This window comes from Gordionus sp. m RMFG-2023, chromosome 1 (genome assembly GCF_954871325.1).
Source record: "Gordionus sp. m RMFG-2023 chromosome 1, tfGorSpeb1-WG-v2, whole genome shotgun sequence".
Lineage (NCBI taxonomy): Eukaryota > Metazoa > Nematomorpha > Gordioida > Chordodea > Parachordodidae > Gordionus > Gordionus sp. m RMFG-2023.
Window position 1 is genome coordinate 79,027,026 of NC_088775.1, and position 9,986 is coordinate 79,037,011.

Here is a 9,986-nt window from a genome sequence, read left to right on the forward strand (position 1 = left end):
TTTTATTTGAGATTTAAATAATGGAACTAAACGTATATCATTGTTATTGAGATATTTATAAAATTCCTGGCATGAAATATTATAATTTTATTTAACCATTAGCTCGGCTTCTAATGTTGTTAGAGCAATCCGATTTCTCTCCTTTCTCAAGACAGTCCGCTAAAAATGCGCTCCGATGAGGTATTAAAATGAGATAAGGAGAAAACATATCCACATATTTTTTCCAAGCATGGGGATTTATAGTTATTACGAAAAATTCCACCCAATTCTCCTCTGCTTTAAGACCATTTAACTATAAGTATTCTGGCGAATCATAAAAAATAGAGAGAATTACAAAATCCTTCAAGACATAAATGTTTATCGGTATTTTTAATATATTTATTAAATTACAAAAACCATCAATTGATGATTTCTGTTCCAAGGTCATAATACTTATACATTTATAAATAGAGTAATTAAATTTAATTTTGATTGAAAATATTCTAAAATTGTCTTAATAAAAATATTTGCTTCATAAATATACATTAATTAGAGTATTATTTGATCATTTTAATATAATATTTTAGCAATAGTGCCATAAAAATTATTATCCATTTCTAACTGTAAAGATGAACACAACTGCAGCATAACTTTGTGAATTTTCATTAATAAATTATTCTGATTGCAAATGAATATTAATAACATATAATAGATCTACACGTGAAGATTCATAAATATGCTTTTGCCATTTCATCCTCAAAAAATTTTTTCCAATATTAGGACAGCTTTTATAATCTTAAATTTAAGAAGTATTTTTTTGAAAGTTCGTAAAATTTTAAATTCTATTGATAGGAGGTATTAATGATAACCACCTGATAGGGACATGTCGCAACAACTCCCACCATTCCAAGTCAGACCATTCCACCAACTCTTTTAATTCATTAACTCTTTTAGTTGATTAACTAAATTCGTTAAAATATTTTATCACAATTATTTCGACATCCACAGATAATTCATTCATTGCCTTCTTGCAAGAATTATATAGTATATGGCATATGCAATCAATTGGTATTTAGTCATTACTGTGCTGCCTCAATTCGGAAAATATACTTTGGTTTTTGCCAAAATTAATAGAGGCATTATCAGCGCAGAAAGTTGACATGCAACTCATTGATAACCCTGAAGTATTATATTGTTAGCTATATCGTTGGATTTTTAACTATCCGAGGAAATATTTTTTTAACAGTTTTATTGAAATGCCCTTATTCTTGTTGAAATAGAGAAGGATCAAAAGAAATGTTTTAATATTTCCCTTATTAGATGCATCTGTTTGAATTGCATATGGATGTCGACCTTTTAAATTGTCTAGAATTGACCTCTTGGATTCAGGTCCTAAAACATTTGTGATAGCCTTGCTTATTTTTGTTCTACCACAAGTAAAGTTTGCACTTATATCGGAGTCGTTAAATAATATGGGGAAAAGATTAGACCCACATTGTGATGATAGATAGCTCTTTGAATGTTGAATTACATGATAGGTGTATATAATTTCCGCAACTGTAGTTGCATCTGTATTATTAATAATATGATTGAACTATAATAAATAAAATAATTATCAGTATCATTGAAATAAGTATAATATTATTTAATTATTTATTCAATTTAACCTGAACGTGATAATTAAGCGCCAAGCCCTATAATGTTATACACAAACACACTGAAAATGATAAAATATGAATGAAATGAATGATGTTGATTTATTATTGGATAAAAATAAAACAGGATAGAAAGAAATTTACAAACTAGACATGTTTTATTTAAAATTTATTTAAAAATAATCAATTTGTCTCAATTATTTATATAATAAAAACGTTAAAATGCTAAACAAAATTGTGCAGGAGAAATTAAAAAATTGCGGTAGATTTTTGCGGGAGATTTTCAATTGTGGGTAGTTTTACGGGAATGAGATGTCTGCGTATAAATTAAAAAATTGTGGGAGTCTCCCGCTGATGGGGGGAGACATGACAACCCTGACCTTGGCACACGGACTTCTCCTTGAAGGTGTGATCTTAGCCACATCATTGGGCTTCAAGTGAACTTTCTCTTGTCTGACCATTTTGGGTTTGTAGGAGTAGGTTGATTCGAGGTCTTTTTTTGTTGTCAAGATTACCTTCTCGAAATTATTCTCTACGTTACCCATTAAGAACGTTTTTAATATTTTGTTGAAGGCGTGGAGCCACATACGTCCTAGCAGGGGAGCCTTATCACAATCCATTACAATGGCCTCCAGTCAGTGTATGTGAATTACCTTCATACACGTTCACATTGACAAGACCTAATATCTTGATGGCGCTGCCGTCATAACCAGTGAGTTTCATATCCGTCTTACGTATCGTGGTTAGGCCTACAGTCATAGCTGTCATCTTCGGAAGTATAGAGTACCTAGTACCAGTGTCAACTTGCATTAACGTGGGTATATTGTTGATGCTCACCGTTACGTTACGCATCATATCTGGTATCGTAAACCCCCAGATTGTACACTTCAAGATTCTGAAGATTATATTCTTTAAAATCTGTGTTTAAGTCGTCGTCATCATCAATTACTTCGATGTTCATAGCATGGTTCGTATTAAATTGACAATCACGATCGTAATCAGAAGATCTGTTGTAGGTATTATTGTCATTTTTGTACTGGTTGGGCCTCGACGAATATTTCGGAAAACCATTAATATTTTGAGGGTTGTGTGTGTACTGACCACGACGGGGATAGTTAGTTTGGTTATCACATTTATAGCAGTCATCCCGTTGATCAGGGCTTTGATGATGGTCGCAATGATAGTTGTGGCGGTTGTCATGGAAGTTGTACCCTATATTGTTGTATCGATCGTCGTAGTAGTTATCGTCGCGATTGTCGAAATGGTTGCGGTTATAGTGAAAATTATCGTAGCTTTGATCAAAACGATTGTCGTGGAAGTTGCCCTGCCGTCCGTCGAATCGTTTGTCGCGGCAGTAGTCGCAGCATACATTGTAACGTTCATTAATATGATGTCTGTGGCGATTGTCACTGATGAACTGGATTGCTTGATAAGAGATTTACCATGTGCATGAGAGTCCTGAAAGGGTTTTGTGGTTACGTAACTATTTTTGACTCTGCCCATGTGATTAACCTCTTGTACTCCAGGTGATTCATCTAAATGAAACAATTTCATCACTCCCTTGATGTCACTTGGCTCAGTAGTGTCTTCCTCTAGACCTAGATTGTAAATATCTTCTATAGTCATAGAGCTCCTGACCGCTTTCCCGACATCTTTAGAATTCGAAGCAACTCTCACTTTCTCAATAATGTGCTGAATGCCATTGAATTTGCAATCTTTATTGAGTCGTGCTACGCGTGTGACCCAAGCCGAGAACGTCTCATCCTTGCCTTGAGTGGCAGCATAAAATAATGAGAGTTTGGCGTTCTCAGTTTTCGACGGATGTTGTAGCTTGAATTTGCCAAGAAGAGCGATTGGGTCCTGGAAGTGTGCCCCCGTGCAAATTGCTCCAATGTTATTGAATTTGTCATCTGGAAGACATCGGAGAAACAACGCGGCCTTTTCTCCGTTGTAGATCTTGCTAGTGTCGAAGAAGTTTTGCAATTTCCCTATGTAAGCGCTGTCATCGCTACTAAATTTTCCAGCTTGACGAATTCAGTCATTTATGTGAATTATTCAAAGCATCCATCGCGAAGTTCGGACGTAATTTGGCCTCCATGAAATATTTAGATAAGATCCTCTATTATATATTATTACCATGATGTATTTAGACAGAATAAGACAGAATTTTATTTTATTTTATTTTTTTATTATATATTACATTTTATTTTCACTGTTATAACCAAAAACAATTTTCCTTTTTATATATTTTTTTAACAATAAATAAATAACCAATTATTTAAAATAAAAATACAAATATCAAAAAAATGTAATGTTAATATGATATAAAAAAATGTTAATTTTCACCGAAAGGTATAACAAACAAAATCATATTATAAGGTATAACAAACAAAATCAGATTATTTAACAGTATTGATTTATAAAGATGATGACCAATATTTTTAAATAGATTTAAATAAATTGTGATTATGCAGCTAAAATAAAGTTGGAATAATTTGAGGTGACAGTTAAATAATAAATTATACAAAAATAATGGTAGCCATTAAATCAAAAATTATATCACAATTTTTTAGTGTTTTCGTTTTTTTGAAAAAAATGGAACGGCGTTCCTTTTATTTTTGACAAACCTTGAACGTGAACGCGTTCCTTTTTTATGACGAACGCGTTCGAATTTAACGTTCGTTCAATTTTAAAAATACTTTTTATTTTTATTTATTTGAAAAATTTAATATTTCCGAATTTTTTTAAAAAAAAGTATTATTTATATTTTTTAATCGGCTGTGTATTTCCTTTTCACATTTCAATTTTTAACACATAGTTTATTAATTTGAATATTATTATTTATATTTTAATTTAATGGATTAGCATAAGCATGCATATTATTATTTAATCCTCATCATCTGATTCTGAAAATCCAAAATCAGATGAATTATCATTACCATGGCCAAATATGATAAATGTTTTACAGTAACATCCTATATTGAAGGAACTAATTTACCGTGCCCAAAAAGTATTATATTGTCAAAATCTTCAGGTTCCGATTTAAAACGACATTTGATTGATATTAATTATTTTATTTTATATAATATAACATGTAAAATCATTAAATTTGAAGAAAAAATGCATTTGGGATATTTGAACCCAACAATAACGATAGTTATTATAAAATTAAAAAAAATTAGTGGCATCAAATATGGTCAACCATTGATAGACGCACTATTAAATGGGATTAAGGTTTTAAACCTATCACTATCAAATTAATTACACATATTTTATTTTTTTTAAAGATTTGAACATATATATGAATATCAATATGTTCTTTCTACAATTATACATCTATTCAAGCTTCCCATGAATATAACTTCCACAGTATGAACCTATAAAATATAAACTTATAGCGTTGTTGAAAAAATGCATTGAAAACCCTAAAAATGATAATGCAAAAACTGTTAATTTCGAGATATCCTTTTTTTTAACCAGGAGGTAGAGGATAAATTGGAGTAGGATAACTTATCTTAATTTTTTGAAGCAAAGAACAAAGCAATAAATGTTTTTAATAAATTCCCCACGTTAAAAGAGTTGTTTATTAAGTATAATACCGCAATCCCCTCATCTGCCCCTGTAGAGCGCGTTATTAGTATAACTAATGCCGTATTAACTGCCAAGTGTTCCTGTCAAAAATTTTGAAAAATATTGTTATTAAAAATTAATAAGAATTTTTTTATAAATAAAAATATCTTTTTATTTAATATATTATATTGAATTTATAATTATCTTATCAAAATAGAACTCTATTATTTTTTAATATGGCTAATATTGCATAAGACATTTATTTATATTAGAAGTTAAAAAAATTTTTTTATCATAATGGATATTCTATATACTTTTAAATATTATTACCTATATATTTGAATTGTTATACATAGTATTCACCTACTAAATGGGTATAATCACCACATATGTTTGGAATATCTATCTGAATTGTTGACAATTTTGTTGTTAATATTTGAGTCATTTATTTATATAAAAAAATTAATGGAAAATCTTGTATAAATTATATTAAGTTTAGTTCTTAGAAAAATTATAAATTCATTAGGGTAGGTAGGTAAAATGAGATTTTTAAATTTTTAAAAATGAACTCTAAAAATGATTTAAAGTTGAAAAAATAACAAATTGCAGGAAAAAACACATTGACTTTAACATATTATTAATTTAAAAATACTTTTGTAGCTTTATTGAGAAAATGTTTTATTTAAGAACTGGTTCTTAACTTATTATTTTAAAAATAAATTAAGAAAGATTAATAATATTTAGTCAACAGTGACGTAGCCAAAATTTTCTCATGGGAGGAGGGAGCCCAAGCCTCCCATTTTTTATGGACACTTAATTACTTATATCTTAGGCTATGTTAAAATTATTTTAAATATTTGCATATAACAAAATTTTAGAAAGTATTTCATAATAGATTTTAACTTTAGCATAAATAACATTCCTTTATTTAACCATGTATTTATTTTTATTATTTAAAATAAATTTCAAAATAGATATTTTATACAGATTATAGTGTTAAAAATTTTATGGTATAAAGACTCTATTTAAAAAAAATGTAATTAACAATTACATAAAATATAAGTAATTCTTATACAAATAATGGTATTTAAAAAAATATGACCATATTATCAAAATATAAATAATACATAATACTTTGATTAAAAATAGTATTAATTGCATAAATTTTAAGAGTTAATACAAAATTTATATAAATGTTATAACTAAGAATTCATTTTAAGAAAAAATTTGATTATAAATTTAAATATTAAAACTAATTTAATCATATTGCAATTTTTTGATTTCAATTTATAAAGAGAGGTCTACTTTTCTCTGAGATTTTACTAATTCATCTAGAATCAAATTTTTATAGAATAATTTCCTTATAAATATTTAATAGTGCCAATCCATTTAAACGTAAATAGGTTTTTAACTTTTTAAAGTTGAAAAAGAATTCTCATTATTGCAGTCATAGAGCATTTTTTGGTCTCAAGGAATACTCTATTCTGTCAAGATTTTTCCAAAATTTGACATCCCAAAGTAACTCATATGAGCTTACTAAATCAAGGCTTAAAACTCTGAGATTTTTTTAATATCCTCTCGTGTTTCAAGTGTAATCAGTTTAGACACAACTGGCAAGAGAAAATAAAAGTTTTTAAAATAAAATTATGACTAATAAATCTTTTCTGGGGAATAAAAATCTTAAATTGTAGATGCATCAATATTTGATCGATTGGATTGTCTAGAAACTAATCTAGGTTTAAATTATCCCAAACATATTATCTCCTTTATTTTCTCATATATTTCATGAAATTTTTCATCCATCTCTCTGATATTTGTTAATATTTTAACAATATTATCATCCTTATTAAATAATATGTGGCATAAATTTGATAAACATATATTTGTTTATAGAAATAATAAATATGAAAAATAGTTTTATATTATTATTTGAAAACAAAATATTTAATGCATGTTGGCGCTAAAGCACTCCTAAAATGTAAAACATTTTTTAAAAGTTGGTTTTGATCGGATGCTATTGTTCATAATCGATGGTGACAATTTTCTTTACTCCACACGGGAAAAGTGAAATTTTTAAAAAATTTGGCAGTCTAAAACGTTTTAATTAAATAGTATAATAATATTTACAAAAACATTGGAACAGTTTAAAACACGCTGGGGGCATTTTAAAAAAATTGATAGTGCTAATTTTCTTTTTGCTATAAGGGAAAATGAAATTTTTCAATTACTTAGATTTAAGATAAAAAGTATTAGGTAGTACATTCGGCATCATAGCCAGGATTTATCCAAGTGTGAGGAGGGGGAGGGGAGTTAGGATTGCATCTATACTTGAGTAATATTTTATAATTTATATAAATCTTAAAAGGGTCGTGATCGAATGATAAAATTTCAAAAACAATTAGGAGATTTTGCAATGAGTGAGTGTGCTATCCTTTTCAGCATATTTAAATTACTAACAGAAATTAAATGAAATTGGGAAATTTCCTCTTCGAAATCCTAATTTATAGACAAAATAGTGTTACTTGAATATTGGTGTATATTTTTATTATTCTTGATCTAAAAAAGGGAAAACATAGTTTGTAAGATTATATTTTTAGTTATTCTATTTTATTTTGATATGATAAAGATTTGTATTTAATGATCTCCCAAATATTAGATGTATATAAAAAAAGGAATAAAAAGAAATGATGAATTCCATGACGAATCAACATGATTTTAAACTTGACCCCCTCATAATTTTTGAGAGGAAAAGAAAAATATTTAGCCTCTAACTTCAAACAGCGGTTAAGATACGAGCCTCCACAGGTAAAAAAAGGGTACATTTTGGTCAAAATGCACTTCTTTAATTTTAAATATCTCTGGACACAATTGAGCTAAAAGCTTCATTTAAATTTCTCTATAGAGCCTAATGAAGTTATATTATGTTAAAAAAAATTAAATGCCCGAAACAAGAAACCGGAAATGATAACAAAATTAAATTTACATTTATTTTTCTCTCAAGTTATTTCTGTCATGTAGATGCTGACTGTATAGGCTACAATGGCGTAACGCGGGTAATTAAAGTGTTGAATGAAACTAAACTGAAAAGAACGGAGAATGAGAACGGTCAGATGGATGTGTGCGCCAACAACCGATAAAGAAGATCAGAAAAGTATAATATAATATATTATTTCTCATTGAGATAATGATTAAATTCTTTATCTCTTTTATTTTAAAAATATGTCACAAATATAATTCTATCGACTATACAAATTAAATTATATATAAATATGTATTAAAAAATTTCTCTCGTTTTCTTTGAACTGTGCCTTTTTTGGGAAAAATATTTCATTCCACCCGTCATAATTCCTTTTCCATTGTCATATAAATCAGGCATCCACTCCGATATCAAGGGTCCATTAATATTTATGAAAATTGAATTTAAAATTTATTTACTCTTAAATCCGCAAGATTATCTACCATAATCATACTTTCAAAGTAAATGAATTAATCCTAGCAACTAACAACAACCCTTTTTAAATTTTAAATCCTTTTTTAATATTTGAAAGATTTTGTTAAAATTGAACTAATTCTTGCCAGTAAATGCCATTAAACAAGCTTTATTCTAATTGATTTCGTTAAGCCTTCAGGCACGATTAGATTTATTTCCAAAATATGCTATCCTTAAAGCTTAAATCTCGATCTAGCCTAAGATGGTAATTTCCGCTTAAATTTTTTTAGCCTTTTTGGAGGACTTACAAAAATTATTAGGAGATTGTAAAAAAATTAAGAAAATTTTTTAAATATTAATGGGTCAACTCTTCCTTTATAGTTGGGTCGAGAGCTCTGCCTCTTGAAGAGTAAATACCATTGAAATAAAGTAAAATATAAAAATTTTGATTTCCCTAATTTTTTAAAGATCATAATGGATATTAGAGATTTTTTTGATTAAAAGGTGAAGAAAATATTCATATTAAAACTAAAATAAAGGCTAAATATAAACGGTACTTATGCAGAAGAAAATAGTGTAGCAATCGTTAGTTGAATAATAAAATATAAATAAAAATAAATTAAAAAACAAAATACTTTACATTTTAATAAAGTACTATTTGGTTATAGAAAAAAAAGAAGTTTTTATAGCATTAGATGGGGCTTAGCTAGTAGACCCCCCCCCCCCCTCGCCCCTCGTCCCTCGTCCCTCGTCAATAATATATTAATTAGTCAAAATAATATTCAACACAAATGTGGAATCTAACTCAGAGGCTTTACCCTAGTAAATAGATCTGATACTAGCAGTCTCAATCGGCGACGTCAGTTTTTAAAATTAATTCATCGGCATTCGTCGGCGTTCCGAATTAGCCGCCACCTAATAAATTGCCGGTGGCGTCGGCGGTGTTACATATTCTAAAAATGAATGTAAAGTATAAATTAATTACATTTTTATTAATTTATTTGGGCACTCATAGTTACAATATTGTAACGATAGTTTAATATTAATATTATTTTCAGTTCCACCCCTATATAAATTAATGTATTGACTAATATTTTTTGCTCAGGTGGTTACGCATTACATCAGTAATATTCTATGGATTTATTAAAACAAATTTATATATAAATTTGTAATTCAGGCGATAAATAAAGTAAGAAATATAAATTATAATTATCTTAAATAAAAACTATTTTGTCGAGACAGGAGGGGAACAAAGAGGTTCCTTTGGCATTGGTATTAATCTAACGACGAATATAATTCTTTTGAGCTGGTATACAAAGTACAATGAAAGCTAATTAAATTATCTTTTGATT